General features: G+C 37.3%; 1 protein-coding gene across 4 annotated transcripts in view; it reads right to left on the bottom strand.

The window, feature by feature from the left end:
• Nucleotides 1–22,759, bottom strand: part of CDH12 (cadherin 12) — a 643,007-nt gene that overhangs the window by 513,807 nt on the left and 106,441 nt on the right. For 2 of the 4 annotated variants that reach the window (XM_054515891.1, XM_036406719.2), the window contains exon 1: nt 19,180–19,400. The exons of 1 other annotated variant lie outside the window; for it this stretch is intronic. The gene's annotated coding sequence lies outside the window, so the exon portion shown is untranslated. Of the gene's footprint in view, nt 1–19,179; nt 19,403–22,759 lie in introns of those variants that run through there. One more of the 4 variants, XM_054515895.1, reaches the window with a different exon arrangement.

Below are 22,759 nucleotides of genomic sequence, written 5' to 3'. Positions count from 1 at the left end.
CTACTGCTCTATTTAGGGCAGTGTATTTCTCTGTTAATGAATATGACAAAGTCCTCCAAGATATCTCTCCTCACAACTCTTAGGCTCCACATAGACTCTCACCTGCACATTGTTACAAACCCTGATTTAGGATGCTGCCAGCTATGCCACTTTTCAGGAAGAATATGATCTACAAAATACAGATATATGATATATTGTGTAATCCATAGGATGCAGACCATTTGATCATGTTATCAATGTTGTGCTTTTCTATGCTTTTAGCTTTCTAATATACACAGTGTATGTAGAATCTATATCCATCCATGCTCATGACACCATGTCTGCATAGTTTTATCCTTTACTTACCACCTGCAGTGTTTAAATAAGATTTTTAACAAAAATCAAGCCACATAAAGAACACAGGGGACCTATTTTCTTTGTCACTACATCTATATGGGTTGATTACTCTGTCCTGCAGCTTTATCATCCTTAACTGTGTGCATGTCTCAGGATTATGCCTCAGGCTAAGGAGAAAAAGCCATTTTCAGAAAAAGCCAGTGTAAAGGAAGAAATGGTAAGTGGCAGCTGACCAATTAGTTATTTTTTTGTTTGGTGTCATGGGGACTCCATTATGGAAGAACTCTGACAAAAGAAAGTTAATCAGCTGTAGCCTTTTGATTAAACTCAAAGTGGACAAAATCTGATTTTCATCATATGGATACACAGCAAAATTAATTATGCCAAAACTAATTAAGCCAGGTGGAACTATTAGATGAAGTTTTACATAGTTTTTTAATATATAATATAGAGTCAAATGTATTTTGGAAAATACCTTCCAGCTTTTATCATCAGTAAAATTATACTACTTTGTCTCACTAAAACCTTATATTTGAAGTTACTGCACATAGGTGTTAGTCATATAAGCAAAAAAAATATTGTACAGGTCACAGTATTAACGTATTCCATATGATGAACAAGACACATTCAGAAAAAGGATTTGTAGAAAAATTAAGTAAGGATAGTTTCCCTTGGGGAAAAATTTTAATTAAAGTATCTGCTGGAACACTCAATTAGCAATTTTAGACTCATCAGCTAACTTCTGTGCAGTCTCTATTCACACAGCCAAGTGCTCAAAACTATATTCTCTTCCATCTTTCCTATTTAACACTTTCTTGTCCCATCCTGTTTGGCAATATGGGAAACAGCATTCATTTGTTCACCTGTGCAAATCCTCCCTAAACTAAGAAACAATGAAACCTTTAACCTACTGAAATCATTTGTTAGCTATTCACTATTTGGTACAAGATTTTCTTGTCTGAGAAGGCCACGGAGCTCCTTAGAGTCCACCTGCTGTGGCAGTCACAGGTCTCAGTGACACAGCAGAGTAGCTCCTGTGTGGCTCTGCAGCCCCACTACAGGCAAGGTTTCTGCAGTATTAAGGGTTCTGCTGCAGCTTCTATGGTCAGCACTGAAAGAGTTAATCCTTTCCCAAGGCTACTTGTTGTCAGCTAACATATTTCAAAGGATGCAGGCAGATGGCATCACTTGCAAAGCTATTGTTTTAGTTTTTCAAGAGACACAGCAGCACCTGGAAAGCATTCAAAAGTTCCCAACAAGCAAAATAAAACCAGAGCTTGTATATTTGACAGAAAAAAGCTAAATTCTTTGAAAAATAAAACACTGGGCATCTTGAAAGATTGCTGAGATGTATGAATCCATGTGGAAATTTCAAATCCATCCATTTTCCTTGAAATCATACTGTAAAAGTGCTCATTGAAAGTCTTGCCAAGGTCAAGCAGAAGGTGCCTGAAGTAAATGAACATAATAAAAATAATTTTGCATCTTTCCAAAAGCATAAGAGTCTAGGCTTAGCCTAGATAGGCTGCCCCATTTCTTCTTTGCTGGTTGTCTAATCATTAAAATGCCACAATAATGAAAAAATTCATTAGGAAAATATTTGTTGTGTAGTGAAGAAGACATTCTAATACACAATGCCTTAATAATCAGAATTAAGATTCAGCTTTGCACAAGAAAATGCTATCAGAACTTTTGCAGAAATACAGTTGTATTGATAACCTATATCTAGGAGTTGCCAGGCTGATCCTTTAAATAATTTCCCCACAGATCAGTCCATAATATAGATATAGATGTCCATCATAATTTCCATTAATTATTTACATATTTTCTTGTCTTTACAGACAAATATTTATAGAGATTGGATGTGTCTTCACATCCTCAATCCCTTGGTGCAATTGTGCATAGCTACAAAGTACAGAACTAAAAATAGGTATGCAATCAAATGGGAGATGTCTACTAAAGGTACAGGCATGATGCAAATGAAGTTCACTACAGAAATATTCCAGCTCTTTTTGTGCTACATGAAGCCTCAGGCTTCTTTCCCTGTATCTGATGCATTTGAGAACTATTGTTTGCTGCAGATGTGACCCAGCTTTCTTGGCATGAAGCAGAAGGTTCCCTAAATCTAATACTGTAGCATTACTGAACTTCATTACCTCCTTCCAATGAGAGAAAGGAAAATACAGAAAGACCAGAGAGGTAGAAATTAATGGAAGAAAAGAAATATGCAAGAGAAAGAAAAAGAAAAAAAACCAAAAAAAACCACAAACAAACAAAAAAACCAAAAACAAAACAAAAAAAAAACCCAAAAAAACCCCAAAAACAACAAATATCAAAAGCTTAGAAGAAAGAAAAAGAAGAAAAAGGGATAAGAAGAACATCAGCAGCAGGACTAGCAGGATGCTGAGATCTCACTTGTGCACATATACACAGAAAAGATTCCTGCACATCATGAACAAGCTCTGCCTGAAAAAGCAGGCAAGAAAGAATCTTACTGAAGAAACAGAGACAAGTACACAGTTTTCTGCCATTTTCAGCGATTCTTGTCAATGACAGCCTACTGAATTGATCATGTTTATATGCTATTTAAAGCAGTAAGAACCAATGGTTGACCGTACATGACTGGACCCCGTGGCTTGCTGCTGAGCCCACAGTGAGTCACAACAGCTGTTTTTGTGTGCAGCTGGATTACAAGGACATAAGCATTTCCAATGACTTGGTTTTATTGTAGCCAGGACCTTGAGAGCTTTTGCACTGTGAAATTCAGGATTACAAATCTTCAGATTAAAGTTTCTCACAGTCTGCCTTTATTTTTGAAACATTTTGGATTGATGCTAATTGAAGAGAAAATAAATTCAGCCAAAACACAATTCCTAGACTAGAAGACCCAAAAAAAGTTAAAAGAAGTAAAGTAGTTAATATGTGTCTTTTGTACTTATATACTTTTTCAGATTTCAAGTGGGAACACTCCTCACAGGAAGTATTGAATCATCTATAAAAAGCATCAAGCTAAATTTTAGACCAAAGAATATTGCAGAAGGCAACTTATCTGAGAGTTAGGGAGACCAAGGTTTGAAGCCTCTGCTTGGATTGATTCACAACAGAAGCCCAACCTGCCTCTGAAAGAGTGGATAAGTATTCTGCGCACTGTGCTACTGAGTAATTTACAATTCCTGTCCCTACCAATGATCTTTTTGCTTTTATAAAAATTCAAATAACTTTCTTGGAGAGACTCAGGCTGTAAAATTTGGAGGAAAAATGACTTAAAATGAGACCTGAGTTAAAGTTGAAGCAAACAGGGATTTAAACTTTTATTTTCTTACAGCCCAAAGGTATTCCTTAACTGCTAACCATTGTGCTAATTTCTGCTTTGACATCTTTCTTCCTATCTCTCTTTTCCTCTACTGGGCACACAAAACAATGGCAGTACTTCAGAAAAAGAACTAACTTTGACTAATCAGAATTTTCCATACCTTGTACCTCAGGCACCTGATGTGTTTGATTGCATAGTCAGCAGATTCTGATATGAAAACAAATATATTGCTTTCATATGCACATGACCATATCATGGAGAGACAAGTTACTTTGATGCCACCATGCAAGAAAATGAGTATGAATGAGATTGTAATAAGGAAAACTTTCTCTTTTTGTCCTACTTTCTTTCCCTAATATACACACGTTAAAACAGAGACCAGGAATGCAGGTAGTGGAAGCACATAATAGACACCACAGCAAACCCAGACTGGTAGAATAAAGCTGACTTAGGGAAAAAAAAACACATCTAAATGAAAGTTTCCATTCTACAGTTCAGCTCCACAATGAACCTGTAACAAGGTCAGAGCTGTTTTATTATCATGACTAATTTGGTCCATTTGATCTATTTTGATGTTAATTATGCAAAATGCTGTTACACAAGCCAAAACCAAAATAAATGCATTGGTCTCATATACTACTCTGGTACGCAGAATATATATAAATATTGCATATTTTAAAAAAATATACTCTATCATTTCACAAGAGAAGCATTTCATTTGCTGAAATAAATTACTAATCCGAGAGATTGCAGAGTTATATTTACAATATTTCAAGGTTCATCCAATTTCCTTGTTCTTTTGTGCTGTCTTGGCAGCGAGATATAATTAATGATTTCTTTTTATCTGAATTAAATCTGGGGTTATTTTAGCCAATCATAAATTCTGATTAGTTGTAGTCTAATTAAGGAATAATGAATGGGGAAGTGACAAATTTCCTCTTCCTCTTTTTTCTTTTTTTATAATTAGAATGCATACTGCACATCAATCAAATAATCTACCTTATTAAAAATCTCAAACTTTTTTTTGGAACCCACGTGTTGTTTTGTTGACAGGAGCATTTATCAGGTTTTATGGCCAGCTGTCAAGAAATCATAAGGTACCAGCATTAAGCTATCTATCTGATAAATATCCTCAAGGAAAGATTAAAAATAATCTGCCTTAGCTGTTACAAGAATGACAAAACAGCATGCAGTCTTTTCAATAAGTGTAGAAGAGGGTCAAGCCTTGATGTTAAAATAATTATTCAGGCTGTCAGACAACAGCTAGGGCCTAATAATTCTTCCAAGCTCTTAAATTTCTACAATTTAGTCTGTGGTGTCACTTGTACTCCTCCAAGTCTTGATCTGGAGTGAAGAAGCAATAGAATAAAGTGAGTGCTGAATGAACTAGAGGTGAAAACCTCTATAAAGGAGATGGATAAACACAACATTCCACATTATTAAGCTCACAAGCAACAGATAAAATATACTTTGGGGGCTTAAATCTTACACAAAAAGTGTGAACTAAGGTAGTATTAAATAAGAGAGTTAAAGAATCTTCAAAATAAAGGTATTTTCTTTTTAGATAAAAGAGGGGCCAAAATAATAAATATAATTTTTGTTGATCTTATATGAGTGAGATAGTTCAGACTGTACAGTCCTACTCTTTTTTTTAATAGGACTGCTCCTATTCCCTGTATTCTCCATGCTGTTCCACAGACCAACACTCTCCTTAGGGAACAAGACTGACGAGGCCTTGAAGCATTACATGGAGGGACATAGAAACAGCGTTTCTGCTTTTCAGTCAGGAGCATGAGGCAACAGCTACAATGTCGTGCAAAGTTCCTGAATTAAATGATTTCAGTTTTTATGTCTTTGTCTGCAGAATATTTTGTTTCAACTATTTGTTTATTTCCTATATTTTTTTTCTCCAGGAAAGAAAATTCTGTTTGCAAAATGATTTCTTCAGCTACAAATCAAATTATCAAAAGAAAAATATTTATTTCAGGAAGGTTTTGACCAGGGCTTCTACAGCTCATCCCAAGGCTGAAAGTACTGACTCATTGTTGAGAATTCACAAAGTAATTCTCTTTTCATTTCCCCACATATGAAAGCTGAACCACCACATCTGTACATTTACTTAGTATTAGATAGCATTTAAACCACCATGATTTTCTGATTCCACTGGTTTAATTTCCCTTTTATTTTTTATAAGAATCTCATTATGCCAACATCTATTGCAACTGTGTGACTTTTACAGGGGAAGAAAAGTTTCAAAATAAGAAATTGTAACATAAAATATGGAAGTACAGGGAACCAGGATTAAATGCCTAGCATCAAAATAAGCTGAACAACAAAAATTAGTTTACATTACCTACAGCATTAGTGCTGACTAGCCTCACATATTACATAAATAAATGAGTAAATAGAGTTGAAATGATACAATGATACTGGTCATCAGGAAAGCGCTATTGTTACCAAAATAAGGTAATTTTTTTATCTTATTCATTCATTTTACCAATATACCAGGACAGCAAGTTTTTCCTGGAACTGCTAAATTATATCCAAGGCAGAAATAACCTTTCCCATGTAATTTTTAATTAATTGGACAAGAAAGGGAATTTTTATAATTCTAAACTAAGCCCACAAAAGTTTGAAAAGTCTATTCTTCATAGAGGAAAAATCTCATGACATAAAGAGAATTCCAGGAGAAGCTGTGAGAGGAAGATTCTTTTCCTGTCAGGTGTTCTGCCTAAGAGTAGGATTTAATGAGCTTCCCCTGACAGGGGTAAGTCTTCATGTCTGTGGGTATTTAGGTAAGACACAGGAAAGATATATTTGACAGATTCCAAAGCAAAGCTTTCCACTTTGCACTTGACATAAAAGCATCATTTCTTGCTTTGCATTTCTTCTTATTGGAGTTCAGTCTCTATATAATATTTTAACTTAAACCCTCAAAAAAATCTGAGTACTTATCTCCTACCTGAGAGCTAGAATGTAACAAAAGGGTATTATGGCCCTAAATTCTCTAAGGATCATCACTTCCCATTTAAAAAATCAAGACATGAGAACAAGAACCCTAATTCTATCATCTCAATGACAATAAAAAGAACAATGGTTTAAACATGTACATATTTTCACACAGAAAACAAACAAGTTCACAAATTCCTGTGTAGATATTTCATAGTGGTGACATGTACAATTCCTTCTTTCCAGGGATAGATTCCACTTGTCTATATGAAAAATACTAGAACCAGGAGTTTGTTTTAGGACATGTTTTCATTGTTCTGTTTTCAATGTAAAGAAAATAAGGATACAGTGATACAGATATGCCCCGTTAAATTTAGGTATTGAAGATAAAGATAAAAATAAAAATCCTTTGCTTTTTGCATTACACCTGGCAGCCAGCTTAATCTTCAATTAACAGCATTAACACAAACTTTGAAATCTTGAAGTGTCTTTATGTTTCATAGCAAAAAAATCACTCTGTTGTAAAATTATTAAACAAAAATTGTTAATAATGACACCTATGGTTATAGATTAAGTGAAAATCTTTGCCTTGCCTGCAAAAAGCACACATGTTCCTGTTATTAGTCCATTAAGATTGAAGGATTGGTCATTGTATTCAGATTATAAACTAAGTCTATATATTTCTTAGATATGACAAAAATACCAGGATTTTTTGATAAATTTATCACTGGAAATGGAATCTGTGAAGGAGAGAGAATGACCTTGGATTTTGGTCTTTGGAAATGATGAGTTTGAATAGCCTTTCAAATTTCAATAAGCCCCACATGCTTAAGTAGGAAAACATTGGACAGACATAAAATTGCATGAGTTTAAGCTTCCAAATGCAGGAATACAATATTGATCCTCAAAAATCATTATACTGTGGATGCAAAGGGAGGGAAAAGGAAGAAAATCTCTTTCTATAAATGCTTCAGGCAGCAATCACAAGAGACTTTCAAGTCTGAAATTTGCTGCAACACTCAGAAAATTAAAATACATAAAACTTCTCAGAGTTTTAATGTAGTACACATTTCAAAAGCCATTTTTCACTATTTGAATGTGAGTATATACCACTAAGCAGCTGGGAAACCTAATTTAGGTTTGAAATCTGCTTACAGTTTTGAGATCCTTGGCACTGTTTCTGGGAAGGTCCTTGCATAATACTTCTAAAACAAAATAAAAATGTTACATAATGAGAGCCAAATATATGAAATATTTTAAGTGCCTATCCTTTTACCATATTCCATGCCAAACAGGTCAACACAGCAATATTATTTCAATGACAATTCTATTTCTAATGCCTGATTTGAACATACTCCCTCTATAGTATCCAAATTCTTTAGGAAATATCTTTATGGGTGGATGAAAAAAAGTTGAATAGGTTAAAAAAGTGCATATTTTTAAGCATTTCATCACTACTTGATGCTGTTAAATGTGCCTGTTTGCCAAAGTGTAGAAGCAGAGAAAGTGGAAGAAACAATGTTAACAGGTACTTTCAAGTTAGATTTTTTTCACTGCCAGTGGATTTCCTTAGAAAAATGTTAACTGAGTGAAACTATTATATTTCATTAGTGACAGAAGCTGTTGAAGAATCTTTAAATTCAGCTATATGAAAATTAATTTATTTGAAGAACAGCACTATTTCTTATGGCAATTTCTTCTGTATCTAGGTTGCATGTGCAGTTGGTAGAAAACAAAGTTCATATTTTTAATTTCCATAAGCCTTATGTCTTTGTATAAAAAAATATAAGGCAACTATTCCTCTACCCATTCATGTTTTAGCTGTACTATATATTAACTAGGAGTGGTTTATGTCTAGGAGAGTTTAGAGCTAGTGAGGTTTACAGCAGTTTTATTGGAAGCATTTATCAAGATTTAGTGTTTGTCAGCAGCTGAACCAGTGAGCAGCCTGATGGTCATTCAGTACAAACACAGTGGTAGGGTGAGAAAACCCAGATCAACCCCAAAAATGAGAAGTAAAAATAAACCTTAAGAGCACTGTACAAACATTTACAATCACATCCAAAATGTCTTCTCATCCTATCCCTTAGACTGTTTTGAATTGCTATGCCTAAGTGACAACAGTTCTTCAGTGTAAATGACAATGTGGCAACACTGGGAGAAGAAATTATGTTGATACTCACAGTGTATATACATGACTAGAAAACATATCCTTTTATTCCCCTCTCAGTGTGGCTACCAGCCTGAGTCTCTCCTGTGGGTAACTACTGCAGGACATAGTATTGATGTTTTCTTCCTCTTGGAAATTGCTCCATTTTCATGTTAGAAACTCAGGCTGTGAGGGGGGTTGAGGGGGGAAAGTCATAAGGCACTTGACTTGTAAATAATCTGTCACAGCAGGTCAGGGCCAGCTAACTTTCCTCACCTAAATGAAGGAAAAAGAAAGAAGCACAAGACAGGGAGAGACAGATCTGATTTCTGCAAATGTCCAGCCCGTCTGCTCAGCCAGATGGCCAATTGAATCACAAGAGGAAGGTGTCACAGAGAAGCCTGAGACTTCCCTGCTTTATCATTCTCTAGCCAAAAATAATAATTCAACAGCATCCAACAGAACCCTAAAGGCTTTATGTACTAGCACACTGAGATTTCCTGTAATCACTGTGATATCTTCAGGAACAAGGGGTGGCATGAATCATTATTTGGATGTGATAACATGACCCATACAAACATTAGGGGATAATAGGCAAGTCTGCACTCTGCAAATCGAATCACACCATGATCCATCATTAACCTAAGTGAGCTATTGCTTTACTGAAGTAGCCCTGTAAATGAACAGGTCACAGTCTATTTAAAAGCTGAGAGATTTGTTAATGCTCCAAGGTCCTATATTTTATTAGAGCATACAGCCCAAGTACAACTAAGATTTTACGTGTGTTTTAAAGGATACGTAGCAGTGAAGGGAAAACCTAAGATTTAGACTTAAATAATTTTAAAATTCTCCATTAAAACACTTATTTGCACATATATAGAAAGGCATTCTTATGTGTCTCAATTTTAGTTTTGTCTTAAAGAGGAAAGAAAATAATTACTAATTTGATTTCTTTTTTTTTCTTCAGAAACTTCCATAATGCACGAGTAAAGACTTTGGGAGGATAGAAAATTAATGCACTTCCAGTTGTTCTGGATCCGCACTACATGACTAATTAACATTGTCCTTCAGAAAAGAGTTTCAGAATTCAGAATTAAGCCAATTAATTGCTAGTTTAAGAACTCTGGATTTTGCATAGATGCAAGTCCAGGTGTTAATACCAGTTCTTCAGTGTTCAGTTTTGATAACAGGACTGAGCTTCAAAACCAGTTAAGACAAACCTTTCAAGGACTCCCATGACCCTCCTTTTCATATGGCATCCTGAAATCTTTATTCAGTTATGGACACAACATGGAACTATGGCCATCCTCTGAGACTGCTGGACTGTAAAAGAAGAAGGAATTATTTTCTCCCTAAATACTCCTGAAATCAAGTTTAAATCACAAATTCTATATCTCTTTACCAAAAAAAAAAATTGTTCTATTTTTATAGCTATATTCTTATAGCAATTCTTTGCAATAAGGGAAGGAAATTAAAGAATCTTTTAATCAAATCACTATACACTATCAAACCAGTTTTGCCTGAAAAAGATAGGCATGGGCTTCACAGTTGGGAAGAAAAGATCTTCTCCAAGTACTGCATGGATAACTTGGGAGGAGCAGATGCCAAAAAACTTGATAAATAGTGATAAATTAGGAATCATTTGAAAACACTTCTATTTCCTTCTAGGAAGGATGGATAATTAGCTCCCACATTCTTCACTTTTACCCTGAAAAACTGAAAAATATCTGTGACCATTTACTATATGACTCTGTAAAACAGCTGTTCCGAGAATATGTAAGGTGTTTTAAGAGAGTGTGTGTTGTAGCACTTTTGGTGAATTCTAGGGCATCCACATAGAATTTTTTTGGTCACATTTCTAAAGGTTTACCAGAATAAATTACTATACATTACTGCTGTTTAGCTAAATTCTTTGTTGGGACATACTTTTCTTTTGATAGTCTTCAATTATAAACTCATTACCTGCAGACTTCCTCAAGACCCTCCGACACTTTCCCCTGATGGGGGATATACTTGGCTTTTACTGACAAGCATGTAATTTTTTTCTCCAGTTGCAGCTTCAAGACAAAGATTCATATTCATGTTTAAACAACTCAGTTCACTCTACACTCCCACTCTACAGCTGTGGGAAAAAAATTCCAGTGAAACACCTTTCCTGTGCATAATAACAAAATCCCCATGAACCACACACAGCCTTTGCAGAATGTTAGATGCTGGAGTAAGCTGCTGTATCAGACCCTCCTCTAGCTTTGAAGTCTGACTTACACTTGTATTTCTGGAACCTCCCTGGTGATATCTATGACTATCTCTAAAATATAAATAGCATATCAACTTTTGTAGGTAGAAGACTTTTACTCTTAAATTGCTAGGATCGTATGCAGGCCACTGATGAGTTCTTCTTGATTTCTATTTGATCTAGTAATTAAATAAAAATGAAAATGTATTCTCTCAGTGTAAAAGGGCAACTAATAAGTTAGGGAAGAATGTATAGAAATCAACACAACTGCTTACGACAAGCATTATGAATATAGGACAAAAAAATTCTGCAACCTACTCTTTGATCATCTCTCTCTCTGTCACAGCCAAACAAATGACGCTGACATCTAATTAATTTTCTTTTGACTTGCACACTGTAGAAATAACAGGTGCATTGTCCTGAAAAGTTCATTCATGTCTCCTGACTTATATGGATGAGCTTTTGAAATCCAATGTTAGCAACATTTTGAGGGTGTTTTTTTTTTCTTTTTTGTTTTTTCTTTTATACCGATACTTGTTTATAAATAGAATTAGTCTTTGCTCCTACCACCAAGATACTATGCTATCAGAAGAAAAAGAGAATGAATACCAATGTTTGATAGAAATGTGGAGTAGTTAAGATTGGAAGGGACTTGAAAGAGTATCTAGATCCAAAACCCCTGCAATGGGCAGGGATGTCACCCACTAGATCAGATTGCTCAAAGCCCCATCCAACCCAGTCTCAAGCACTCTGAAGGATATGGCACACACAGCTTCTCTGGAAAACTTGAGCCAGTGTCTCACTATTCTCAAAGGTAGAGAACTTCTTCCTAATGTAAAGATTAAATCTCTCTTCTTTTAGTTTAAAAACATTCCCCCTTTCCCTATCAATATCTGCCCAGTCACAGTCCCTCTTTTTATAAGCCCCCTTTAAGTACTGAAAAGCTGCTAAAGGTCTACATGGAGCCTTCTCTTCTCCAGGCTGAGCAACCCCAACTCTCAACCTGCCTGCATAGGAGAGATGTTCCAGCCCTCTGATCATCTTGGTGGCCCTCCTCTGGACCCACTCCAACAGGTCTACACGTTTTCTGTGCTGAGGACTCCAGAGCAGAACACAGCACTTCAAAATGAGGTCTCACAAGAGGAGAGTAGAGAGGGACAATCACCTCCCTCAATCTGCTGGCCTCGCTTCTTTTTGATGCAGCTCACAATGCATTTGGCTTTCTGGGCTGCAAGTACACATGGCTATTGAGCTTTTCACTTACCCATAGCCCAAGTCCTTCTCACAGGGCTGCTTTCAATGAGCTCAGCTCCCAGTCTGTACTTATGTTTGGGATTGCCTCGACCCAGGTGCAGCACCTTGCACTTGGACTTGTTGAACCACATGAGGTTCTCATGGGCCCACTTCTTGAGCTTGCCTGGATGGCATCCTGTCCTTCAGGGTCACTCAGCTTGGGGCCATCTGCCAACTTGCTAATGGCACACTTCATTTCACTGTTTAGGTCATTGATAAAGCCATTAAAGAGCATTAGTTCCAGGGCTTCCCTAAACTGTATTAACAGCAGCTCCCAAAAGAAGCCCTACCAGCAGGTACGTAATAAGCAGGGCAGGAACACAGAGGACAAAGTCTCTGCCTGGCCAAAGGGCTGCTGTTTGCCAGCCACAGAACAGTACAAGCTTTTTGACTGAGGGAGTCACCAGCCAAGGTTAAGCCAGATTTATTTCTGCTCTGTGCTCCTAAAGAGGCTAGAGAATCAACCTGGCCAAAAATCTAGCTTCAAAGCAAATTTCTATAGGAATAAATAATTACTACTGGAATGCAACAGGAAAGATTTTGATGAATCAAGACTGTCATGCTTGTTCATTGAGCTGTCTTTTCAGTGAATCATGCAGCTTTATTTCTCTGACAAGGACCAGAACTAGTGCTATTTCCATCAATGACAGGAAAGTTGAAGCAAAGAGCTTTCATTTAACTTTAGATAGGTTTTATTTCTCTTCTTCTACCTTGGTCTTATTTCCCTATCTACCATCAGTAGTTTTTATTATGCAGTTCAATCCATCAGATCATTAACACATTATCCATGAAGCCCATTTTGTTATTTTGAAGTGTTTTCCCGTGGCTGAAGTAGTTTTCAAGGTTAATCTCTAATTCCACAAAAATCCCATTGTTTATCATGCTGTTGCCAAAGTTTTCAGTGGTTTATAAGAAAGATGTAATGTACAGAACAGAAGTGAAAGAAGAGACTGCTTCTGTGAGTGAAGGCATTGCACAGTCTACCACCTCCGACTGCTACTAGAGGACAGATGTTTGGGGGAAAAAAATCTGTCATTTCCTAACTGACAGTGGGAATTAAAACAGGAAGTGTAACAGGAGTGTCTACACTGAAGCAATGGTCAGGACATCTCAAAATTCAGTTTATAACTAAATTTTATAGTAGATATTAAGAATGCATGTGCTGAGACAAAGAGGAGAGTAAACACAAAGAAAAAAAAGAAGCAAAATATTTGTTACAAGATTGCAAAAAGGAGGTAGCTATAACAAGCTATGACAGGTTCACTTGATCTGTCAAGGAAATGCAATCCCTTTCTGGAGTTGAGCAAAGTAGCAATTTCAGAGCACCTCACAATTGGTTTAACTGAGTAGAAGAAAACAAATCAGCCAAGATAAACCAATAAAGAACAATGAAATTAGGAAAGAAGTTCTTTTAAAACAAGGAGGCCAAAATAGTATGTCTTAGCCCTGTCTTATTCAATAGCAATGTAAGCTTTTCAGTGATGAGAGATGATTTATATCTTGTACTATGCCTCAGGGAAAAAGAGTATTTTAGCAGACAGTTTCTTAGAACCATACTGACATATAAAGGAATTATCTCTTAGCATTAGGCAGATTCTTAGGTGGCATCCTAAAAAGAGACAGACTTAACTATCTTCCTGAAATTTAGGTCTCTGAGCAGCAAATTGTATTAATGAGGGATGACAGAATCTCGACCCTTGTACCCTCATTTTTCTCTTGAGAAGGAGGCACACCGTCACATCTACTCTGTGAAATCTGATAGTATCACAATACAAAAATAACGCATATGTGAAAACATACCCAACTTTATTTCCACAACTATGATACAACCACTTATAAGTATCATACAGCTCCTAAATGCAGGCCAGTAGGAGTGAATACACTGAGAGAAACCAGTGTACCACAGCACAACATAGACCTCCCTCCACATCAAAGACTTCTCTAAAAGTGAAATCTAGAGATGAAAAGAGGTGCCCTCTCATTATAATAGATATTATATTCCAGTTCCTTTAGTGAACAGTCAAGTACCTAAGAAAAAGGAACGATCACATGATTTTTTCACATGCCAGTTATAAAACATAACACTTCATGTAACATACCTTAGTAACATTTGTCTATTTTTTGCCACCCTGAACCATAATTCATTCCTTCCAATGCCTTCAACTCAGTGTTCTATACAAACTCAAATCATGTTCACATTTTAAAATGTCTTATAAAAATTGCTTCATTTAAAGGATATGTATAAACACACCCAAACTGATGTGTACATAAAATGCTTTAAGTGGAGGCATTTTTATGAGTCACTTAAAAGCAGAATAGCACCTGGCTTCATAACAATTTTCACATTCAAGATACCTCAAAGAGCTTTGCAAATGAATAGCTTGGAAACCAACAAAGATACTGATGCTGTAGGCAAACATATATGATTTGAAGGGGAGCAGCAAATGCAAAGGTATTAGAGTTTCTTAACACATGAATAGAAAACCGTGGTTAAATTAAGAAAAATCGAAGACATTATGGCATCATTCTTTAATTCTTTTTTGTTCTGGGTTTCTCTCCTTTTTTTTCTTTTTAATTAGGAGTCTTTAATATAGAGGTTCAAATACATAAGCTCTTAGAAATTAATGACAATGTGGAAATAAGATTAAAATATGGCGGTTCCACTCAGCAACACACTGGGAAAAAAAAATCAGTATATTTTATTGCTTAAAATAATTCACACTAAAATTGAACTATGTTTCTTCTCTAGCCTTTCAAAAAATGTTGAATAACTCCAGCAGAACTGTCATCAATTTGCTTGTATTTGACTTTGAATTTATAGTTTATAATGAAATTGTTAAAGTTGAAAGAGAGGTCTAAAATCATTGAGTCCAACCACTAACATAGTTCTGCCATGCTTACTACCAAACCATGTTGGAATGTGACACATCCACATGCCTTTTGAACTCATCCAGGATGACCATCCCACCACTTCCTTAGGCTGCCTATCTCAATGTCTGACCATGCTCTCAATGAAAAAAACTTGCCTAATATCCAATCTAAATCTCCCCTGGAGCAGCTAGAGGCTGTTTTCTCTCTCCTGTACCACTTCTTGACTGGGAGAAGAGACCAACCCCACCTGGCTGCGCCCTCCTTTCAGGCAGTTGTAGAGAGTGATAAGGTCCCTCCTGGGATTCCTTTTCTTTGGGCTAAACAACCTCTGCTCTTCAGCTGCTCCTCATAAAACTTGTGCTGCAGACACTTCAGCAGCATTGTTGCCCTTTTCTGGACATGCACATACACACACAGAGTCACACATCACTGTTGGTCAACGTTAAGAAAAATATTCTGAAAACAGTTTGGTATTTCTAAAAGAAGGAGAGATGCTCAACAGCAGTACATGTATCCAATCATTTTCCAAAGCCTTATGACTGTGAATGGGACAACTGCTGTAATTTAATCAAAATGCCAATTGTCATCACAAAAATTATTTCACACAGTACTCAGTATAATACTTACACTATTAAATAATAATGTAAGTATCAATATTGGTAAATAATGTCTGGCAATGAAGTATGAGGAATAGAATCAAAGGTTTTAGTAAATTTTGAATTTTTTTATATTAAAACTGATATATGTTGTTGGAATCAGAAGTAGAATATATGACAAAAATAAAGCTTTTAAAATAACTATATCCAAATTTGAAATATATTATTTTTCTTTGTTGTTTCAGACAACTTTATTATAGCTAGAAAATAAGGAAAAGACATGTCATGAGCACATGCACTTTCTCATAATCTTTAAAAGCATAAGGATAAGTAAAAGCAATACATTCCAGAGCAAAAGGTAGGATTCCTTTGGGCAGGCACTTTGTGAAGAAACATTCATGCAGAAATTCCCTTTAGATGGCTCTCTCAAGAAAGTTGGTATTTATGATGTTATGCCTAATGAGAAAGTTTATTTGGAGCACAGTTTTCTTGTTATAATTTAAGACTCAGTCTTAAATTGCACAGGAAATGATGAGTGTTTTACCAGTTTTACAGCAGGGCACATGGTAAGGAGAGCCCTGCTCCCCTCCAATGAGAAGGTGTTTTCAGGTACTCCAGAGGCTGGCTCCTACAGCCAGCACCAGGCTGTGTGCCCACCCTGAGCCTCTGTGCTTCATTACACGAAGACAGCACAATGTTCCAGCCTGACTTTATCTGCTCTGTTTTACTGTAAGATTTCACACTGCATGTCCATCTCAGATGGACATGATGGATGTCATCTTCCTCAGAATAGTTTAGGAAAGGTAATAGGAGACTAGGAGATCCTCTGAACACATTAAAGGCAATTTACCTGAGCTGTGGGTGATTTTAAGAATATTAGAAAAATTTGATCATGATGCTTTGCACAGTTACATGTAAGTTATTCCCTTCTCTAATTCTGTTATAACTGTTTAAATACTTACTTAAGCACAATTTTGCAGCTTTTAATGAAACATTTACAACCGAACCTTTATAATACTGTCATAGTAGCATCTAGACAAAGACAAAAACATCATGACATTTTCTTATTACACAGGTGTCAATGATTTCTAAAACATTCTCTTATACAAAAGTATTTAAAATAATTTGAATACCAAAAAGCTGTTACTCTAAAACTCACTTAAGGAAAAGTAATTTAGGAATTTGCTAACCTATACATTTTTTTAATCATCTCAAGCACTACTATTGAACTAATGGGTTATTTAAGGTGGAAAGAAAGCAAAATATACATTTGCTTTCCTTCTGAATACTGATAACAAGTAATGTTTTTCTTCAGAAGAACAAAACTCCAACTGATGGGTGCAAAATGAGAAGCTGCATATAGCGAGACAACTGTAGCCTTTATATTTGTTATTCTGTTATCTACTTTCTATTGCATGTCATTGCAACTGAAATATTATTTCTTCTTATACACTTGGAAGAAAAAATTACAAAGTATTGAACACTTTGAGGGAATTCTGTCTACGTATTATGAATAGAAATTGTGGGAGATCCCTCCAGCACAGTGGATAAACAAATGCCATAGACCTGACATTCAGAACAGGTGGGAGGGAGGGGGGCAGGACGGGCACAAATTAATCAAAATAAAGCAAACTCGAGGATGAATGTCATCTATGGGATAGATGCAAGAATGAAAAAATAAATTTGCTTATACAACAGTCATTTCAAAACAAAGTCTTTTGTTTATTGCTTTCCCAAAGGAGAATCTGTTACCTCTGCAGTCTCCCACAGGGGCCTCAATCTCTGAAAAGAGCAACATCAGGTAACTAGTTTGATCAGTTTTGTTGGAAGACTTTGGTCTGCACGCTGGTATGTTCTTGAGCACTCAAATCAGTTTAGCAATTAACTGCTTATGACTTCTGCGATGTAACCATCAGCTTTCAGATCTGGGAATATATTTTATAAGAAGCCTTGAGACCTCTTGAAAACACACTATCATCAATAAAAGGTTTAACATGTTCAGAAGACAGAAATAAAGACGTCCTGACAAATTTGCTGGTTTCATAAAAGCATGGTTTCATGGAAATATCTTAATACTGATTTACTTTGAATCTGAAATGCAATCACATACACAGCAAAAGGTGCATTATAATAAGACCTACTTAGCATTCTTGAATTGTTCAGGTTTTGCTATTCATATTTGAATTTGAAAATAGAGAAATACCAGTAACCTCAACCACTCGTTGATGCTATCCATCATCCTATTTAGCTCTGTACAGATATTTGCAGATACAGAAAAAAACCCAGTTAGCCATCACTCAATAAACACAGAAATTTGCACAAAGTCCATCATCACCACCACACCATAACATGCTTTGAAATGAGTATTTAAAAGGCAAGAGACTATGTTTCCTCCTTACTCTAGATTGAATATTAAGAATTGAAATACCAAAGCCACACAGCCACTAATATCAAAAATCACATGAAATACTCAAGGTAAGTACCTTCACACATCACTGTCATAGACGCACTTGCAGCATGATTTGTAATTCAGAGCAAACCCCACTATTAAAACGTTTGTACAAAGATTATGCATGTCATACTGTTCATCACATGACTAATTCATAGAAGATCAGTTTGAAACATTATAATGATAACTCATGGCTCACATTTGAAAACCTTGTGTCAGGGCTAAATTTTATTTCTCCTCATTAAATTTTTTCTGCAGTGTCTTTTTTTTGTTGTTTGTTTGTTTTAAGGGGGGAGGCTGCTCAGGTGTTTTCAAAGTTGTTTCAAGTCAAATTCACATTCCTTACCTTCTTTCCTGTAATTAAACCTTATTACTTCAAACGTCAATGCTGCAGAAATCCCCCCTGCCTCCCTATCTTCACACACACAAACAGAGTACTGAGCGCTCAAAAAATAGAAAATAAAAAAAGGGACAGAAAAAACGGCCCATGCATTTCCAGTCCCACGAGTTTCACACCATCTCTTAGCTATTCTCCCTTTTAACTGAGTGCCCGGTTTGGCAGGCTGCGTTTTCCCTTCTGTGAGCCCTGCTCTCAGCAGAGCCGCGGTGCCTGCACCCACCCACCCACCCGCTCGCACCTCTGTGGCACCCGGGTGCTGCCCGCGTCTCCCGGAGGGCTGCACACCTGCACGGGGCCCGGGCACGCTGCAGCTCCTTCCTCCCCCTGCACGGCTCCCTCTCCCTTTAGCACTGCGGACTACGCACACTTTGTTTGCAACTTATGGAAGTTTTGCGCTTCCAGACCGGGATGAGCCGGGAATGGAGGCTGCTCCATCCGCACGGCCGGGCTCCGTGCCAGTGGCCCTGCCGCTCCTCCGGCGGAGGCAGGGTCCGTCCCTGGGTGCCCGGCTCCGGTGGCCCCCACACAGCCCCAGCCACCGCGGGGCCATCCCGGGCTCTCCCCCTTCCCAGGAAAAGCCGCCTTACCTGCTAGATGGAGCTGCAGCGGCAGCAGGCAGAGCGGCGGCAGCAGCGACCGCAGCGGCAGCACCTCGCTCGCTCAATCGCGGCAGCAGCGCACTGCCCTTTCTCGCCTTCCCCTTCATTCACCAAGGATGTCGCGGGCGGCAAAGGCAGGTAGAAACCACTTTCTTACTGGAAGAGGTCGGTTCCCTTCTCAGAACGCCTCTGAATGGCTCTCTGAGGCTCCCGACACATTCACCCTTCAGATCAATACTGCACTTCAGCAGCAGCCTGAGCTCAGCTGCGGCTGATAGAGAGCAGCCAATTGGTATTGAGGATTCCCTTTCGGCAGCCCCCTCCCACAAAAATACACCGTCTGCATTTGAAATTTTCTGAGTTGTGAAAAGTAGTTTTAACCCCTTGCTTGAAAACCACCCAGTGCCTTTGGAGCTCCGGATAATCTCATTTTTTATTTTTGCATTAAAATAAAACCTCTGACTGTTCAAACTATCCCCACCTGGACGCTTTTAACCTGGGTAACAGTCAGTGAGAAAACTAAAACACCCGAACAGGCAATCAACTGATTACTGATTGACTGACTGGGGAGGATGATGTTTTTGCAAAACAAACCCAAAACCAAACAAAAAAATCAAACCACCAAAAAAAAAAAAACAAACTCCCCAAAAAACCCCAATACACCAACAACCAAAACAAAACAAAAAAAAACAAAAACCCATCCCCCCACATAACAAACCAAAACACACAAGAAAGAAAAAAAACCACAAAAGCTACCTCCCCCCCTAAAAATGAAAAAAGCCTCAAGTCTATCATCCAGACATCGTCATTATTTTTTTACCCACAAACTTCCTGTATTTCTGACCAAAAATATGCCTCTGCTTCAAGCAAGCAAGAAAAAAGAATTCAAGTAGTGGCATATACAGTCACAGTAACATACCTAAAGAAAAGAAATATTTATTTTGGCCAGTCCTGAATTTTATTTAGTGGATATGACTTCACCATTTCATCAAGGACACTGAATGCTTTACATTTGAAGAAATAACTTTACTTGTAGAGCCCTACAACTTTATTTCTAGACCCTCATAGTAAATACATCACCTTCTTGTTTGTTTCTTGGTGTATATATGAAGGCAAGAGCTGTTTTAAAATAGGTTAAGCCTGAGACCCTTTTTTCTGACTTAAAGGTATGCTACATTAACTACAGCAAAAATAGAACACTTTAAAAGACTTAAATTTTCAACAAAACAAACCTGGCTAAAATACACAGAGGTAAGATAATCATGTAAAATTAGCACTTCCTCTTCCATGTGGATAATACAATGTTCATAGCACTTCAATATTCTTAAGTTTGTACTTGCAAGTTAAATAGCCTGCCTAGTGAAAACACACTTGGGTTTCCTTCAATTTAGTTGAAACAAAGTGCAGTGCTATATATAACATAATATTCATTTGACAGAAGCGGGCAAATAAATTACAGATACATGCATGGATTTTAATGTGGCAGGCAGCAATTTCATTAGTTATAGTCAATAGGGAAACAGGCCTAGCTACTCTGGGAAACACGAAGCAGCTATCACCTATGAGGTAAGGCCTTCCTCTCAGTCAAAATATGGAACACTTTCTCCGTTACACAGACATAGTTCAGGACATTTGGCTTCTGCCTCATGGGCGACTTGCAGCCTGTTAGGATAATTTATATGACCTCTAGGCTCAGTTTCAGCTGCTCTCTTCTCAAAGAATAACTTGTGGAAAAGAGTAGAGTGTGCTGAGCTGTTCTGGTAGTGGCTGCAGGACAGCTTTGAGCTCCCTTTCAGGGAATTGCTTCCCCAATGTAATTCCAGTAATGAACATGGTATCTGCAAAAGAAAAGTACACCTGATCCATAGTTTATCATTGGAGGAGGTTTAAAAAGTCTTTACCAGTCTCTATCTGCTCATGTGTGCTTCTCAGATCAAGTCTAAGAACATTTTGTAGAGAGTAAAAGGTAGGCAGAATATGTGCTGAAGACATAAAAAGTATGTGGTATATCTGAGGGACACTATTATAAAGTTCAGAAGCACAAGAGACATTGCCAAATTGATCATATTGTGCATCCCTATATGCACAAACATTTATGCACAACTGTCTACATTGTGGAGAAGACCTCATACTGCCATCCAGTTGCAGGAGATTGGTGAGCTTTCCAGCAAAACAAAGTCATAAAACCACAGATGTTAGACTATGCTATGACAAATTAAGATTCTCTATCTTTGCCCATGCCACACACTATATTACAACTGAAATCAAATCAAACTGCATGTAGCTGTGATACTTGCTAAAACCAAATTCCCAGTGATAGGGAAGATGTGTGCTAATGTCTTTACAAACAACTCCAAGGGTGAAGGGATGGGTGTTAACGTCTTTGAAATGTGCCTTAGTGTCTCTATAACTTCAAGCAGCAGGTTTGTTACAGAGCCCAGGCACCTTGGCTTCTGAAACAAACAAGGGGTCTGCACAAGCCTGAAATTCTGGACTTTGGGGTAAAATAGTAGGTTCAAGGACGGATATGTGGTAGATGGTTTGGGAAGGCTGTACCTTCCTAGTACCTCAGCCGATGGGGAAAGGAAGAGGACAACATGCGAGCAGGAGTTTAGGATAAAAGGAAGCTGCACCCTCTGAAACCTCAAAAGAGAAAACCCTGCGGGCATGTGCCCCAATGGACTCTCTCCCTTTATTCAAATAAAGCTGCAGGACCCCTCTGTCTCCTTTTTGGACACTGGCTTTCATTGCATGGTTTTCTGTACACTAGATAACACAAAAAAAGGGCATTTCTCTTCCCAGAGTTTATAGATTGGAGCTATAGTGTAGAAAAAGGAGCATGACTAAATTAAAACCTTTTCCTCCCAGTGAGCACCAAGCCCATCAAGATGAAAGATTCTAATATTGATAGTAGGGAAATGGTGTCCTACACAGCTGGTCAGCCCTCCCAGTCCTGCAGCAGTCTTGTCCTGTAGCTCTCTCTCATCCCTTACAGGTATGATGTATGCTCTGAACTAATACATGAGCTATTTCTCAAAGTCCAGCTTCCTCAAAACAGTCAGTTACTGTATTGTATGTGAAAATGCTGGTAGTTAACCAGAAATAACCTCATGCCCTAAGAGCTGTTTGTATAGATTATCAAAGCCACTAAGTTCTCTTACATGGAGTCCTATCTTTGCGGTGTGAAAAGCTGTGGGCATCATGGCATTGAAATACCTTCTAGGGACTTAAAAATGAAATAATTTCTTTTTTGTCCATCATGTGAACAAGCCATGAAAGTGTCCTCCAAGCATTGCAATTTAGATGTGTAGTGACTGGAAAAAAGTTGATATTCCATAATTTAAATCTAGGAGATCATCAGCAAGTATAATTTTCATGTTTGTCAATTCTATTAACTGATGACAAGGAAAATGTTGTTATTGCACTTCCTGAAAGGATAATATAGAGGTGGCTATAAAAAGTTCATTCAGTCTAGTTATTCCCTTATAATGGAGTATACCAATAATAAATCTCATACTAGCTGCAAAACTACAGAATCACTTAAAGGCCTACTTTAAAATATCTTTAT

Source organism: Molothrus ater, chromosome 1 (assembly GCF_012460135.2).
Source record: "Molothrus ater isolate BHLD 08-10-18 breed brown headed cowbird chromosome 1, BPBGC_Mater_1.1, whole genome shotgun sequence".
In the NCBI taxonomy this organism is placed as follows: Eukaryota; Metazoa; Chordata; class Aves; order Passeriformes; family Icteridae; genus Molothrus; species Molothrus ater.
The sequence above is the reverse complement of the archived record's forward strand: the minus strand, read 5'-3'. Positions and strand labels throughout refer to the sequence as shown.